Source organism: Chiloscyllium plagiosum, unplaced genomic scaffold (assembly GCF_037043375.1).
Source record: "Chiloscyllium plagiosum isolate Xiang-an unplaced genomic scaffold, Cpla_swu_hap1 HiC_scaffold_2, whole genome shotgun sequence".
In the NCBI taxonomy this organism is placed as follows: Eukaryota; Metazoa; Chordata; class Chondrichthyes; order Orectolobiformes; family Hemiscylliidae; genus Chiloscyllium; species Chiloscyllium plagiosum.
Genome location: NW_028270140.1, coordinates 97,139,069 through 97,155,236, shown reverse-complemented (window position 1 = coordinate 97,155,236; position 16,168 = coordinate 97,139,069). Strand labels below are relative to the sequence as shown.

The window sequence follows — 16,168 nt, the reverse complement described above, 5'->3', positions numbered from 1 at the left end:
TTAATCATGCTTTAAGTTTCATCCATGAAAAATTATTTTGCTATTTAATCCAAGAGCTCAATATTAGTTTTAGTGACTGATTTAACTATTGGCCTGTCCTGTTTTTCTCCAGGAAAGGGAAATTAATACAATTAATAGAATGCAAAATTTTATGCATGGTTTAACTTAGGGCCTATACGATGACATTACAACTGCAGAGGGTGCACATCCAGTCACAGTGCCTGTATTAATGATATAGACCACATACCACAACATACCACATTCTACATGCCTTGCTTAATTTTAATAGTCCTTCATATTCAGATCCAGAGTTGCACAATGGCTTCCCCAGCACCTTCCACCAAGCGTGGTGCAGCCACTGGAGTAGTAGTGCAAGCAGCACCAAGCAGGGCAAAGGCAGGCACTAATGAAATGCAAAATGTGGAACAGTTCAGTTTTGTTCTTAATATTAGAAATTATGTTAAATAAAGTTATTATGGAATATTTTTGGGGGGTTGTTCTTGCTTTGGCAAGGACACTGTGATGGCCCTTATCTCAGAGGTGGAAAGGTGGCAGTTAACTCTGTCTCCACAGCTGTCATCAGAACAGAAACACAAATAGATATTTAAAAATTCTATTTGATCATATAGATGATATGGGCCAATGGGCGGAGAAGTGGCAGATGCAGTTTAATTCAGATAAATGTGAGGTGCTGCATTTTGGGAAAGCAAATCTTAGCAGGACTTATACACTTAATGGTAAGGTCTTAGGGAGTGTTGCTGAACAAAGAGACCTTGGAGTGCAGGTTTATAGCTCCTTGAAACTGGAGTCGCAGGTAGATAGGATAGTGAAGGCGGCGTTTGGTATGCTTTCCTTTATTGGTCAGTGTATTGAGTACAGGAGTTGGGAGGTTATGTTGCAGCTGTACAGGACATTGGTTAGGCCACTGTTGGAATATTGCATGCAATTCTGGTCTCCTTCCTATCGGAAAGATGTTGAAACTTGAAATGTTCAGAAAAGATTTACAAGGATGTTGCCTGGGTTGGAGAATTTGAGCTATAGCTAAATAGGTTGGGGCTGTTTTCCCTGGAGCGTCAGAGGCTGAGGGTGACCTTATAGAGGTTTATAAAATTATGAGGGGCATGGATAGGGTAAATAGACAAAGTCTTTTCCCTGGGGTTGGGGAGTCCAAAGCTAGAGGGCATAGGTTTAGGGTGTATGGAATGAGTTGCCAGAGGAAGTGTTGGAGGCTGGTACAATTGCAACATTTAAGAGGCATTTGGATGGGTATATGAATAGGAAGGGTTTGGAAGGATATGGGTCGGGTGCTGGCAGGTGGGGCTAGATTGGGTTGGGATATCTGGTCGGCATGGACGGGTTGGACCGAAGGGTTTGTTTTCATGCTGTAGATCTCTATGACTCTATGACCAGCTACTCACTTAAGTATAGGGAAATTCACTTAAATGTTTTACTTAACCACGAGGTTGAGGGATGACCTTACGGAAGTTTATAACATCATGAGGGCCATAGATAAAGTGATTGGGAAGGTCTTTTCTCTGGGGTAGGGGAGTTCAAAACTAGAGGATATCATTTTAAAATGAGAAGAGAAAGATTTAAAAGGGACCTGAGGGGCAGCTTTTTCACACAGAGGTTGGTTCGTGTGTGGAATGAACTGCCAGGGGAAGTGGTAGATGCAGGTACAGTTATAATATTTAAAAGACATTTGGACACGTACAATAATAAGATAGGTTTAGAGGAATATGGGCAACACAAGCAAATGGGATTACTTTAGTTTGGGAAAACTGGTCAGTATGGACAAGTTGGAATAAAGGAACTGTTTTCGTGGCTGTATGACCCCATGAAGCAGTGATGAACTGAAGTTTAATTAATTGCTCACATAGTAATGGGGTCACGGATGTTTCCTCACTTTCTCCTCCTCTTGCTCCACAGGGTCGTCCACCAAAAAGCGGCTGACAAGGGCTATGCCTTCATGAGAGCTAGGTCATGTAGCACACAGTACACCATTATGAATTTAGGGACATGATCTGATTAAGATCATTTTCCAAGCAGTCCAGAAAGTGGGGTCATTGTTCTGGAATTCTAGCGGTTTGTTTCATGATGATTTTTGGTGGAAATATGGTTTCCCCAATACGCATAATATCCACATGTGTTCAGCTGGCAGAGGGAGTCAGAAGCCATGCATTATGCAGGCATTCCTTGTCACATGAAGTTCAGAGATAGCTGCAAACCAGCTGTATGCCAAGAGAACAGTATGCTTGCAGTTCTGGTCTACCTCCCCATTGTGAAGTGCTACCCTCGGAGACACTTCCATACAATTGAAAGCTCTCTGCACCATTGGGAATTCTGATAAACTGTCAAAGTCAAATGTCCATCCCCCCTGCTTCTCTCCACTTAGAAATCCAGGTCATGAAATCCCTCTTCTGGCACATAGGCCCAGTGCTGCAATGCAAGACAAATTGTGAGATGATAACATTGTTGCTGGCTCCAGTCTGAAAGGATTTACTGGAATAGAAACTGAGGGCAACAGTGCTGATCATTGGGACTGCAACACTAACATTGTCCTGCGGTGTGGTGATGGATCAGCATAGGGGAGGTCATATTGTTTAGTGACCATCTCCTGGTGAACTGTTGCCTCAGATGCTGTTGTTGTCTGACTTTGCAGTTGGAATAGTGCTACCTGAAGACCCAGATGGATAGAATCTTTAGTTGAGGGCTCATATCGTACTCTCTCCAGCTGTCCTTCTCAGCTGCTTGAGTTCCATATCTCTACTATTCCACAGCACATGAGGGATTGCAACTATGGCCTCCATTAGTGATAGCAGACCTTCTAACTTCAAACTCCACTGAACTCCAGGGAAAAGCCCAGCACCATGGCCTTGTCTCTCCAACAAAGTTTCAAAATTCCTCCAACAACAGAGTACTTATAGTAGCAAGTCAAAAGCAAAGAGTTTCTAATGGATTTCTTTTGAACAGTGCTAGTATAGGGGAAGGTCCCTCACGCAGCTGTTAGTCTTTAAAAGAAGGTGTTAACAGGATCTGCGACATCTAAGTTGAGAGCTCACTGCCAAATCAGTGTTCGATGCTAAGTAAAATAACAATCTGTTTATTCCACATGCTTGCAACATGTGCACAACACACTTTTGGTTGTACTTTTACAATTATGATGCATCATAGCATTGTCACAGAGGGAGACCAGAAACATTGCAGCAATCAATTTCAGGATTCCCTTTCCTGTTGTACCAACACCAGTAGTGCTACCACACTCACTTTTGCAACCCCAGACTTTCAGATAACTGATGCAATACTGAAATGCACTATTAAAAAATGCAGATCAAAGGATGCACCAGCATTGATCCTAGCAGGTGTGTGTGCTTTGATGTAGACTGAACTGATGGTATTTAAAATAAAAAAAAGGGAAATAGCCTCAGATGTATTTGCACCTGGGGTTCTGTGAAGTCACAGCAAATGAACGGTACAAGAGTTTCAGGCATTTCATTAAAGTTTCCCACTGCTATTTTTAGTGGCGACCCATATTGCACATTGTACTTTCAAGGAGCTAGTTCTTATCCCGTCATCATCTTCATTTGTCTATGCAAATAAGGTTAAACACTTCATTCAGTGCTCGCTAATTACAAACAGGATGTTCTTCAATGGGTGTGTGCTTCAGCTGCCCTGCACAACAACATTTCGGCCGACAGTCAGATCGTGAAAATAAATATCTCTCTATATCATTTTCTTCAATTACGCATTAATGTCACAGTTTATGTAACAACTAACACTAAACTTCTATTCCTTAGTTCATAACATTTGTTTGAATATTTTCAGTCTCCTTTTGTCTTGTCTGAACATCTTTGTATAATCAGCAAATTGCTGTCATATTGTACATGACAGTGCAAGACAAGAAGGAGCCCAGGCTGTGAGTTAATAATCCTTGACATGACTATTTCCATTTACCCATCTTCTGTGATCAACATCCAAGCTAGATTTGATTTTAATTATCTAATGTTGCATTAATTTCACAATCATTAGTCTTCTTTAATATATAGGACTTAATAATATGTAGGACTTCATCAAATAAACTAAAGTCCACCTGTACAGTAAACTTCCAATTACTGAGTTATCTTCACAGAATTTCAGTAGCTATATACGGCATCACCTCCTGTAAGCTGAACACTCATTTTGGCCACTGTGTCTTTTAGGAGAAAGTGAGGACTGCAAATGCTGGGGATCAGAGCTTAAAAATGTGTTGCTGGAAAAGCGCAGCAGGTCAGGCAGCATCAAAGGAGAAGGAGAATCGACGTTTCAGGCATAAGCCCGTTAGACCAGTATTACTAGCACTCCAAAACATACACTCAAGCATTTTCACTGCTTAGAATGTTTGATTAGTGTAAGCATTTCAAACTTACACTTTTACTTTTTGGAATGTTAGGGTACCTTCCCATAGAAAGGTACAATGGCATATTTGTGGAATCTATACTTTTTTTGTAAAGTATAATGCTATGTTATTTACTTTTTAGCTAAATTCACGAGCTCCAAGTGATGAGAACATTTAAAATCTACAAATCGATGGAGAAGACAGAATTCTAAGACAGAAGGATGAATTCTAATCATCCTCAATTTCTGGTCAGAGGTTTGTTGTGCAGGTTTCACAAGGCATCAAAATGTTCAATAATGAATCCACTCTACGTTCTCGAAACAATCTTGCCCCACTCTTATACAGAATCACAGAATCATATAGTTCAGTCTATTTGTACTGCCAAAGCTCCACTAAATCGACACTTGTCCCATCTTCCAGCATTAGGCCCAAAGCCTTGAATTTTATGACTCTTCAAGTGTATATAAACTGCATCTAATCCTGAATCTGACACAAATATGTGCAGGAAAATACCATGTCATTTTGGGAACAAAACAATTTAAAATGAGCATTACTTTTGTTTTGACCTCTGAATAATTGTTTGTCCTTCATTTTATTTTGTTGCCAGGAAGTGCAAAATAATGTTAAAGATCTGACCATTCTGCGCCTGTGTATATGCCTATGTGTAGGACATGGATGGCAGGCATACCAATCCTTTTTCATTCATTCACAAGATGTGGGTGTCTTTGGCTAGACCAGCATTTATTGACCATCCCTAATTGCCCAGAGGGCAATAAAGTGTCAACCACATTGCTGTGGGTCTTGTGTCATATATAGGCCAGACCAAGTAAAGATGATAGATTTCCTTCCCTGAACAACATCAATGAACCAGAAGAGTTTTACAATAATCGACAGTGGTTACATTGTCACTATTAAGCAAGCATTAAGTATGATCTGCATATCCTGGGGCTCCAAATTTCCCAGCACCATCCCTATTCTTTGTGCGGAGATGTTACACGGTGCCTGTAGAATCTTGCTTTCAGTGCGTCCCATTTATTTGCCACTGACTTTCCTCCAAGTAGATGTAGCCACTTTTGACACACCATCTCTTAGCTTTGTGACATTTGCCTTCCCCCAATTTAGAACTTTTGCTCCTGTTATGTCCTTATTACATGTATTATGATCACTGACTCTAAAATGGTCACCCACTGCTACTTCATCCAGCTGCCTAGCTTCATTTCCTAAGCCTAAATATAGTATAGCACTCTCTGGTTTTTGGGCTTGTTATATGCTGGCTAAAAAAGTTCTCTTGAATACAGTTCAATAATTTTCTGTCCTCTATGCCTTTTATACTGTTTGTTTCCCAGTGATATCTGAGTAGTTGAAGTCCCCAACTATTATCACTGAGATCCCCAACTATTTGCACTGAGAAATGTGTCTGCATGTTTGCTCCTCTAACTCTCTTCCACTATTTAGGGGTCAATAGCATACACCCAACACTGTGACAGCTCCCTTTTTCTTTTTAAGCTCCACCCATATGGCCTCATTTGTTGTTCTATTAGCTTGTCATCCGTCTTCAAATCTGTGTTTGATTCTTTAATCAGTACATCTATGCTCCCATCTTTTCTATTGTGCTGTCATGTGTCTACCTGTGCCCTCAGCTCATTAGTTTTATTCACTATATGCCTAGTGTTTCCATGTTAAACTTTTAATAATGCCAAATTCCTGTCCTGTATGCTCCTTAACCCCTCCTTCCTCTGTCTTTTAGAGTCACTTGCTCAATTTCTGACTCCTGTTTCCTGCTCTGAATTTGCTTTCAGGTTTCCATTCTCCTGCCAACCTTGGTGAAATTTCCTTAACAGCACTAGCAAATCTCCTTTTGAAGATATTTATCATTCAGGTGGAGACCATCCAGTTTGTACAGGTCACATCTTCCCCAGAACTGGTCCCAATTTACCTGATGCAAACCCTTCTACACCAGCCTCCTAGCATGTGTTTAATCACTTAATTCTTCATGTCCTGTGCTCATTGGCACGTGGGACTGGGAGTAATACTGAGACTACTGAGTTCCTGCCTTTCTACCCCCTACTTAGCGCCTTTAAATGTACTTTCATGATCTTATCCTCAGTGCTATCTAAGTATTTGGTAGCAACATGGACCATAACCTCTGGATGATCACCCTCGCCCAGAAGATCCTTTAGGGTCTATAATATCCTTGACCCTGGCTGTACTACACTCGTATTGACAACCACAGGAACAACTGTCTAATCTCCCAACTCTGGAATGTTCTCCCAGCCTCTACAGCTGAGTCACTTCTGGTGCCACCAACTTATCTTTGCCTGCACGCTCCTCAGGAACCATCACACCCACCAGCATCCAAAATGGGATACCGATTAGTAAACATAATACACTCCGGGAACTCCTGCAACACCAATACGATTTCCTTAGATAATCTGTTGCTCATCAATTGTCTCTCTGCCACCATCTTGCAATGTCACCACCTTGATAGTTGTACTATCCACATAGTAGGTGCTTAACAGAGGCTACAGTCACTGTTCAAGTTCTGAAACCTGGAATTCAAGCTTATGCAGCCATTGTCATTTCCTGCCAATGTATTCACCTTGGTGTATCGATGACATACTGAAGGATGAACACTCCACTTGGCTAAGCTTAGCTACCATCAATAACATCAAAACTATTTATTATAATTTGAATAGTAGAATAATTTGCCTGCATTCACCAATCAGCTTCTTCCCCTGGACTGAAGTTAAAGTCATCTGTCGGGAGCTAGTAGAATAAAGGAACACTTCATACCTACACCAACCATCCCACCCACTGAATTCAGTCCAATTCACTAAAATCCAACATTACAGTCTGTACAAATAAAACAGCTCTCAGTGCAGACAGGACAGCACTGAGGAAGGCCTGTGTATATGCTTCTTGAAAACAATTGACTCAAAGTTCAAAAAACAGTCTTAAACGAGGCAGTACCTAATTAAATATAGCTTCTCACAGAGCTTTTTTAACCCTGATATAAAACTGCGGTAAAACTTAACTTCTCTTATGCTTAAACAGTACTTTCTCATTAATTGTTAAATTAAAGAAAAATACTTGACCTTAGATAAAAATTACCCCTTAAGACTTTGCCTCACCAGCTCCCAGAGCAGACCCATAGCTGTGATGCCACTTTGTGTCTCTTTCTTTCTCCTTCTCTCTACATTCAATATACAAAATTAAACAGCCCCTAGTTCCTTCTCCCTCTTGCAAATGAGATATCAAGAGCAACTATTAATTCTCAGAGAAGTTACCTCATGGAAACTGCACTGCAAATTTCCTAAATTGATTTAAGTAGCTCCTGAATATGCTTAATTCCAACAATCCACTACAAGAATGTGGCTATCAAGAATGTTTGAAAGATTAGCATTATAATAGACTTGTTAAACAAAACTGACATCCACAGGTATAAAAAGCTAATGTCTGTAACAATAAGAACTTGGCTAAGGGACAACACTGAGTAGTAGTGAGCTGAAGGACAATGATTTAAGTGTGGGTTCCTTCAAGTCTGAAATGGTCTAGTGTGAATTAGGATATTAACCATTCTGGTCTAACTACAAGAGTCTTGGTGAGTAAACAATATGAAGTTTATTGCATTACTACAGCTATTGACAGATTATATGAATATGAGCTGTTTTACTCCAGAGACTGTCAGTATACTGGCCAAGTCTCCATGACATTATTATAGTTGGTGAGGCTTACTGAACTCATAAAGTCAGAGTTGTACAACACAGAAACAGACCAATTCATCCATGTCGACCAGATATCCTCAGTAAATCTAGTCCCATTTGCCAGCACATCCCGCTAAACCCTTCCCATTCATAGACCCATCCAAATGCCTTTTAAATGTTGTAACTGTACCAGCCTCCACCACTTCCTCTGGCAGCTCATTCCATAAATGTGCCAGCTTCTGTGTGAAAAGGTTGCCCCTTATGTTCCTTTTAAATCTTTCCACTCTCACCCTAAACCTACACCTTCTGGTTTTGGACTCCTCACTCAATCAAGTATTAACCTTTCCAGACTCATACACCAACACAACTTAACAAACGTTGATGAAAGGGACTACTGTTGTTTTTGAAATATATATTAATGACCTGTACTCGATTATGACAGGGAGGTTTTGAGGTGAGATAAAAACTAGAAATGTAATAAACATCAAGTAACAATATCAAGAGAACAGACAGTCTGATGAAATAAGCAGACGTATGGCAGATAAATTTTAATGTAGAGAAGTGTGAAGTGATTAATTTTGTTCAGAAGAATATAAACTGCCTGGTACAATTTTAAAATGGATGCAAGAACAAGCATATCTGTTGGTGAATGCAGACAAGTCTTTTTCAATTGGCAAGAAAAGAAGGCATTTAAAAAGGCAGATCCTCAGATGTATAAATTGAGGCAAAGAGTGAAAATAAAAGGAAGGATATTATTCTAAACATTCACAAACACTGGTTGGGCTGCAGTTGTAGTATCAAGACCACCTCTGGATGCAACAATTTAGGAAAGATGCCAAAGTTTCAGAGAGACAGCCTAAGATTTACTAGAATGCTACTAAGGAAGGAGGTCTTCAATAATATAGAGAGATCATGAAAAATAGCATTGGGAAGAGTTAAGGGGAGATTAGAGAGAGTTTTGTGCTCAAAATCATAATCAGTTTTGATTGAGTAAATAAGGAGGTGCTGCTTCCAGTGACAGAAGGGCCAGCAATTAAGATCCAGATTTATGATAATTGGCAAAAGAACAAGATTAAAAAAAAAATTGATACAGAAAATTGTTCTCATCTGAAATGCACTGCCTGAAAGGCAGCACATTCAGAAAGAGCTTTCAAAATGTAGCTGGATAAATCCTTGAAAGCAAAATATTTACAAAGTTACATGATATGAGCAAGATACTGCAATTGACTGTATAGCTCAACCAAAGGGCTAGTAAAATAATGATGGTCCCAATAGCCTCCTTATGTGTTGTGTCATATAATAATTCTAAATTATACTTCACAATGGAGATAAAGGCAAGTTAAGCCCTCTCCAGGAGCCAAAGCTTTTACCTTTAAAATTTAGTGATGAAAAGTATATCATTTTTATATATATTATCATTTTCAGAATTTGGATTTCAACATACAGGCAGATGGATATTGATTACTTCTGTGAGTATTTCACTTTTATTAAAAAAATAGAAGGTCAGAGTTCTTTCTGAACAGTGACCTAAATTCAGCACACATTAAAGCAGGCGACTATGGGCCTCTGTGGAGTTATTGGCAAGATGTTAAACTGTTCTTATACTTAAGGTAAAATTTGTAGTCATTCAGAAGACATCAGGGTTGATTTTAGAAGCAAGATTAGTTTCTTCTCTAGAATGGGTTCAGGGATTGTTAAGGAAATTTGTCACCTTAACATAAGGATTTGGCTTGTGAAATTTCGAAATCGGGAAAATGTGGGTTGATATTTACAGGTTATGCAAACTGAGAAAGTTTAGGCTCCTCAGATTTGTGAAAAAGTTCATATAGATTTAGAAAAGATTCATTGAATTGTCCAGAGTCCCTGGCAAAGAAACTGTAAGGAGTCAATAACTAGGAATTCTAAAGAGTTGAGATCAGTGTGCAATTCTTTGGACTTCAATTGCTTTAATGGAGAGTTTGGGGAAATAGGTTGAAGCTTCGTTTTGCTGCATGCTTTTGATCTTGCTAACAGTCTTCTATATTTAGGTAACTTGATTTGCACATTTCTTCTTTTGTATAATAAGCTTCTGTTTAGTTGTTAAAGAAAATTTCCAGCCTCGTGTGAATATATTTTAGTTACGAACCATTATATTGACAAACTAAACAAAAAAAATCTACTAAGCCAGATATCATTCTGGGATCAGACTTGTCCATTTATACCACCTGCTGGGATCATACAACAATCGCTGCTTTCTTTCTCAGGCTTCAGGGCTACCTAAATACTTGAGCAGCTTCAATTAGGACAAATCCCAACAAAACTTGAACCTTCTTGACTGTATAATTGCCAGGGTTAAAAGAAAAGTAATTTTCAGAGTTCACCTAAAAAAACCCTGGAAATATTGATTCCATTGGACCTTAAGGAAGCACTATCAACTGTGTTGTGTGCAGGTATGGAAATACAATGTTGAACCAAATGTGAATTTGACAATTCGTAAGTGAGCAGTGCATCTATCTCTTTGCTGTGGATGGGGATCACTGCAAACAGGTTCTACTGTTTGTATAGCCTGATGTGTTGTTGAATCCTTTATAAAAGAGTTGAATGTGTATAGCTTGACTAAATCGTGTTGATATTTTTCTTTAAATTAGCTTGTTTTCATTTCAGGTTTCTTTTTACACAACTGAAAAGTATTTTAAAAATACTCATAAAGAAACTGGAAGTCAGACAGAATTTTAAAAGATAAGGGCCTGGTAATGATTAGACAAAACTCTTCATTTGAGGCTGACTGATATCAAGTAGTGCCCTAATTTTTTTTCTCGGTTTATAATGAATTGATAATTTCTGAGTCCTCTCTGATAGTGGGCACTCGGAGATCACTTCTCCTTGGGACACCTTGAAAAATGTCCATATTACAGTGGAGACGGTGCTAAATGTCTTACAATGCATGACAGAATATAAATCTCCAGGTCCTGATTAGGTGTACCCTAGAACTCTGTGGGAAGTTAGGGAAGTGATTGTTGGGCTCTTTGCTGATATACTTGGATCGTCGTTAGTCACAGAAGATTGCAGGTTGGTTAATGTGGTGCCACTATTTAAGAAAGGTGGAAAGGAACATGATTTATATGGAATTCAGTAAGGAGACTGGTTAGTAAGGTTAGATCACATGGAATTCAGGGATAACTAGTCATTCGGATACAGAACTGGCTCAAAGGTAGAAGACAGACGGTGGTAGTGGAGGGTTGTTTTTCAGACTGGAGATCTCTGACCAGTGGAGTGTCACGAGGATCTTTGCTGAGTCAACTGCTTTTTGTCATTTATATAAATGATTTGGATGTGAACATAGGAGGTACAGTTAGTAAGTTTGCAGCTGACACCAAAATTGGAGATGTACTGGACAGTGAAAAAGGTTACCTCAGATTACAATGGGATCTTGATCAGATCGGCCAATGGGCTGAGGAGTGGCAGATGGAGTTTAATTTAGATAAATGTGAGGTGCTGCATTTTGGAAAGGCAAATGATGGCAGGACTTTTACACTTAATAGTAAGGTCCTTGGGAGTGTTGCTGAACAAAGAGACCATGAAGTGCAGGTTCATAGCTCCTTGACAGTGGAGTCGCAGGAAGATAGGACAGTGAAGAAGGCGTTTGGTATGCTTTCCTTTATTGGTCAGAACATCGAGTACAGTGAGGTCATGTTGCGGCTGTACAGGACATTGGTTAGGTCACTTTTCGAATATTGCTTGTAAGGATGTTACTGGAATATTACTGGAAGGATGTTGTGAAACTTGAAAGGGTTCAGAAAAGATTTACAACGATATTGCCAAGGTTGGAGGGTTTGAGCTATAGGGAGAGACATAATAGGCTGGGGCTGATTTCCCTGGAGTGTCGAAGGCTGAGGGGTTACATTATAGAGGTTTATAAAATCATGAGGGGCATGGATCGGATAAATAGACAAGGTCTTTTACCTGGGGTGGGGAAGTCCAGAAATACAGGGCATAGATTCAAGGTGAAAGGGGAAAGATTTAAAAGACCCTGAGGGCCACTTTTTTCAGGCAGAGGGTGGTGCCTGTATGGAATGATCTGCCAGAGGAAGTTGTGGAGGCTAGTACGATTACAACATTTAAAAGGCATCTGGATGAGTATATGAATAGGATGGATTTAGCAGGATATGGACCAAATACTGGCAAATGGGACAAGATTAGTTTAGGATATCTGGTCAGCATGTATGAGTTGGACTGAAGAGTCTGTTTCTATGCTGTAATAACTCTATGACAGCGGAAACTATTCATGAAGGATTCAGAACACTAAATTCTCACTGGCAAGAACCAATGGGTCACAATCTCAAGTTAGTTAAGGGTCAAAAGTAGATAAGATGTTCGGATGTGTTTCTTTTCTGAAATAAAAGTGGACCTCTGGAGGTCATCTGGTTGATTTGTTATTTCAAGCAAAAGTCTTCCTAGCCTCTGGTTGGAGCAGCAATCATCCGTTGTAAAAAAATTAATAATGTTTATAACATTGTTCAAGGCCAGAGTGGTCTCCTGGATTAGCTTTAATTGCACATCAGAATCAAACAGAAATATTCCAAATTTTACTTCCCAAGTGGCCTGAATTTTTACTGGCTTTTCCATTTCATCCAAATGTTACTTGGATTTCAGACTAGTTTGGAATTGTAGGTCTTGGAGTACAAGGCATCACAGTTATGTGGGACAGAGGGTCCGTTCCTGTCTGTCATTCATTGTATGTTTGCAAACTTTCTTAATTTTCCAATTCTTTGCTCACCTGTGACAATAATACACATTTTTCTTTTGAGTTGCACACCGACCAAAATACACTCAGCAACAGAGTATTCAAACCTTATATGCTGGATGTGATGACATTTAAAAACACGAGCATGTATCATATAATCAAATGTCATGGCATCAGCTTCTAAGAATACATCCAAATCATTTTACAACACTAGCCATCATAGCCTTCTGATTAGTGGATTAACGTTAGCTAACTCAGTGAAGATTAGGGGTTGAGTCTGGGTTCTTCGTCATCTTTATGGTTAAATAATTCAGTAAATAATCTCAGTGAACCAAGAACAGACACAGATGGACTTATTTTACCAATTCTACCATATTTATTCATTTCAAGCTATCGCTATATTGCAACCTGCTAATCATGTTGACAAGAATTATGTCCCCCTCCTTGTTACTATTCTTCTTAAGTGGCTGTGCCTCAACTTCTTTTGCTGGGAGTCTGTTCCACTTAGGTGAAAGTGAGGATTGCAGATGCTGGAGATCAGAGTCAAGATTGATGAAGGGCTCTTGCCCGAAACGTTGATTTTCCTGCTCCTCAGATGCTACCTGACCTGCTGTGATTTTCTAGTACCACTCTAACCTTGAGTCTGTTCCACTCAATTCACTATAATATTGCTGAGAAAAAAATGCCTTTGTAATCTCTAATCTAATTAAAAACTTAGTTTAAATCCATGTTTTCTAGTTTAGCTCTAATAATCCAAGTATGTCAAGTCATCTGTATCCTGTGAATGGATCATGGTTTTCCTTTCCAACTGCCTACTAGATGAATAGTAGAATGGCAATGTGAAAAATAAATATTTTTTTCAAATGAGTTATGAATAAGCAACTCAACAACAGAGGCACAGAATTATTTATAGATTGTATGCACAAAACTAGAGTTGCTTGAACACTGTCAAAATAATTGCCTCATTACTCACAATTATAGTGTCCATTAGGTTAGATAACGTTCCCATTCCAAAATGAAACACCAGTCCATTCACACAAAACTTTCTTTGCTTCTTAGGTTCTATGTTTGAGTCACCTCGCTAGTGACCATATCTTTCCTATCAAGGCTTGAAAGAGTTATCTGCCTGCTGTTTAGTGTGACTGAGAACATGACACCAATCTAGATGGAAAACATTTTACTTTGAAGTCTTCAATTTCCACTTTCTAGTGGGAGGCCATAAGTAGCGCATGTCATAAAAATGTATCTGTCATTATTTATGAACAGCACAAACTCAAGACTAAATCTGTACTATCCCTCAATTATATTTCTAACAGGAGCTGGCTGAAAAACACCAAACAAAGAGTACCTTTCCTTCTGCTACAACTATTTATTCTAAAGAAAATAAAACATTTCACATCAGAAAGTTGCAGCCTCATATACATGTTCGTCACTCTGATCTCTACTCATTTTCTCGATTCGGGAATCTAACAGCCTTTTTAAAATCCAATTTTCTTCTTCTCTTGCTATGTCTAAAGGTGTTGACTCATCCTGTTGTCTAAAACCTCAAATACCTCTCGTAACTTACCCAGCTGAACAATTCTTTTTGTGCAAGTCTCAACTGCAGGTTCTAGTAAATAATTCAGTCATGGGGGAGGGGGAGGGAAAGGAAAGCTACACCACAGGGGAACCAGATGAACACATGATCATTTTCCACCACCAAGAAAAAAGACAGATAAAATATTCATACAGTACTTTTCAATAAGCAGATAATCTTGCTTGTGTTTGTTGGTGAAGTGATACTGGCCAGGCATCAAAAGAATTCCTCTGTTCTTCTTCAAATAGTGCATAGGATCACCTCAGAGAACAAGGCAAGGCCTTAGTTTAATCTCCTATCAACCTAACTAGTCAGCAATCAGATGCTGGAGCCCTGGCCAACAAAATTGAGGTCAACTGAAGCACTCAGCTGAGATGAACTGAATCAGTGCAGACTAGAAATTCTACATGTGACTTTTCCAGCTTTTATGGTTCAATTCCATATTGCACATTGAACTTACCAGCTGAGCCATCATCCCCCTGGGATCTGGTTATGTTATTGCTATAAAAAGCCCAAGCTGACAAGTAGAAGACCAGAGGTATAACCCATTACCCGCAAATTCCTCAAACTGATTTTTCTAAAAACATAAACATTTTCAAAGTAATAATGTTCGATAAGGAAAAAAAAATCTCTATTAAACAGGCAGATCCACTTTGCCTTCAAAGACAGTGTCACAACATAGTTCGGGACAGCCGTTCTAAGTACAAAACAAGGAGCACAACTGCAGCACCCAGTTGTATGTACTTTAAATAAAACCTTATTTTTAACAGCTTAGAATAAAATTGGACAGCAGAAAATAAAAGACAAAATGTACTGCCATTATATCATCAATGCAGTTCACACTAGTGACGCATGAATAAAATGGTGTTTTTCTTTTATTTTCCACTGACAAGGGAGTGAGGATTCAATTTCATTACTTTGGAAGTACAGCCAATGTACTGTTTGCCATGCAGCACACATAGTGTTCACATGTCTGACCAGTGTTTCTTTCTTAGATTCTATGCCACTACTCAATAGCATCAATAATAATTTGCATTTATACAAAACCCATTACATAAAATTATTTGGCATTTTGGAAACAAATTAAAATCTATGGTGGGAGAGACTAACATGGCAAAGTGTGATGAGAAAAATCTAGAGTTAGAGGTGTATAACAGAAGAAATGAGGAAGTGCAGGTGTTTACAGGGGAAGTTATAATGGAGGTTACATTTTTCAGCATCAATAGTGAAACAAATAGATAGGGAGGGAAGGAGATTATACAAAAGTTACTGGATTAAAGAATATATTTAAGGATAACAAGATGATGGAAGATACAGAGCTAGGATAGGGAAAATCGAGAAATAGATGCAAGTCAAGAATGTAAAATTTAAAATTTATACATTGAGTAAAAAGAAGCCTGTGTAGATCAGCTGGTGGAAACCTAATTGAAGATGGGTTTCAGTGGATTTTGGCAATATGCAGGATATAGACAATTTCATTCTGTACAAATGGATGCTTTCCACAGATGGATAATAGGCCAATAGTGAACACCAGTGGTGTGATGACAAAAGTAAGCTTAAGGGATTCATCAGTAAAAAAGCTTGAGATGAAGTAGAGATGCACAGCATTCTGCAAATGTAAGTGGGCAGTTTTGATGATGCATAGCATGTGGGGTTTGAAGCTCTGCTCAGAATGTCAAGGTTTCACTCTGTCAGAGTGACTCGCCAAGGAGGGGGTGGAATCACTGGCAAGCTGCCTAAAGCCTTAGATGTCTTGGTGTTCACTGGGAGAGAACTGGGGCTCAAACGAC

The 16,168-nt window shown here is 39.1% G+C and overlaps 1 protein-coding gene across 1 annotated transcript in view; it reads right to left on the bottom strand.

The window, feature by feature from the left end:
- LOC122559852 (solute carrier organic anion transporter family member 3A1-like) overlaps window positions 1-16,168 on the bottom strand; it is a 322,868-nt gene that overhangs the window by 304,016 nt on the left and 2,684 nt on the right. The gene's annotated exons all lie outside the window — the stretch shown is intronic.